At 46.0% G+C, this 1,232-nt stretch overlaps 1 protein-coding gene across 2 annotated transcripts in view; it reads left to right on the forward strand.

Annotated features, from left to right (window-relative positions):
• Positions 1 to 1,232, forward strand: part of ndnfl (neuron-derived neurotrophic factor, like) — an 11,875-nt gene that overhangs the window by 569 nt on the left and 10,074 nt on the right. Inside the window, exon 2 of one of the 2 annotated variants that reach the window (XM_008429224.2) lies at positions 541 to 698. The exons of the other annotated variant lie outside the window; for it this stretch is intronic. The gene's annotated coding sequence lies outside the window, so the exon portion shown is untranslated. The remainder of the gene's footprint in view (positions 1 to 540; positions 699 to 1,232) is intronic. 2 annotated transcript variants of the gene reach the window in all.

A 1,232-nucleotide genomic window follows, 5' to 3' on the forward strand; every position in this document is an offset into this window, starting at 1 on the left:
GAGGGGAGGAGTGTGATTTCTTTATGATGCTGAAAAGCACTACAGCTTCACACACGGTACTTTAACTATCAGCGAAGATTCTGTTCATGCGGATCTGTTCACAGCGTGGGGACGTTTAGGGGTTGCCTTAGTCTGTCTTTCTGCAGGTATCATCAAGAAACGGTGTCTACGGTGAGCGAAAAGTTTTGGAAAAGTAACAGGGAGGATAAGATGTGCAAGTATATATATGTAAAAAAAAAAAAAAAAAAGTGTGGACAATAAGAAACAGGATTCATCTATTCAAGCATGCTTGCAGCGAGGTAGAAAATTAGCCGTGAAATCCAATCAAGTTCCACGGTCACTGCTCGTTTCCTAGCCGTCATCTCGTCAACCCCCACAGTGAATCAAAGACCAGCTCTTTTTGCCCGTTGTAGTTTTGCTGAGGTGGTGTGTGTGCGTGTGTGTGTGCGTGTGCGTGTGTGTGTGTGTGTGTGGGTGTGTGTAGGGACAACGGATACTGAAGGGACCACCCCATGCCATTTAATCTGTCCCTGCTCACAGATAACAGAAGGCAGATGGTCCCGCCGGAGTCCAGGAAGACAGAAGATCACTAATACAAAATGCAGACAGATAAACCTTTTCCTTCTGAAACCGAGCCTGCATCAACTTCCAAATAAACAAGAGGAGAGAAAAAGCCACTGGTTCTTGGGGGTTGAGGGGTGGGGAGGTTAAACAGAGCAGCGTGAGAGTTAATTAAAACCCAAACAGTATCCGGAATAAAAGCAGTCATTTGAGAGTCTGGGATAAACATAATGGAGGAAAAAAAAGAGCTGAGCTGTGAGTGAACAGGACCATCAAAGCACCATCAGGAGCGCCTGTGTTTAAAGTGGAGTGTGTATTTATTTATAGAGGGCGGTAGCTAAGTTCACTAAGCTCCTTCTCTTAAAGCAAAAAAACCTAGACTTTTTTTTTCTTTCTTTCTCCCCCCCAAAGCCTTATGAAAATTCAGCTGGCCATAATTTGCAGAGAAGCCGTATGCATATTTTATCAGCGGGCGCGTTTTGAAGAAACGGGCCTCGGCAGCGCCTTCTCTGCATCTTCATCTTTATCAAGATTGAATGAGGGGGAGTGTGTGTGTGTGTGTGAGAGAGAGACAGTGAGAGAGAAAGAGAGAGAGAGAGAGAGGGGGGCTGCGAGGTTGTGAAGCCGTCTGGTGATGTGTGGCGCTCTGGACATTTGGCACGGGGGCTAAC

Source organism: Poecilia reticulata, linkage group LG15, assembly GCF_000633615.1.
Source record: "Poecilia reticulata strain Guanapo linkage group LG15, Guppy_female_1.0+MT, whole genome shotgun sequence".
In the NCBI taxonomy this organism is placed as follows: Eukaryota; Metazoa; Chordata; class Actinopteri; order Cyprinodontiformes; family Poeciliidae; genus Poecilia; species Poecilia reticulata.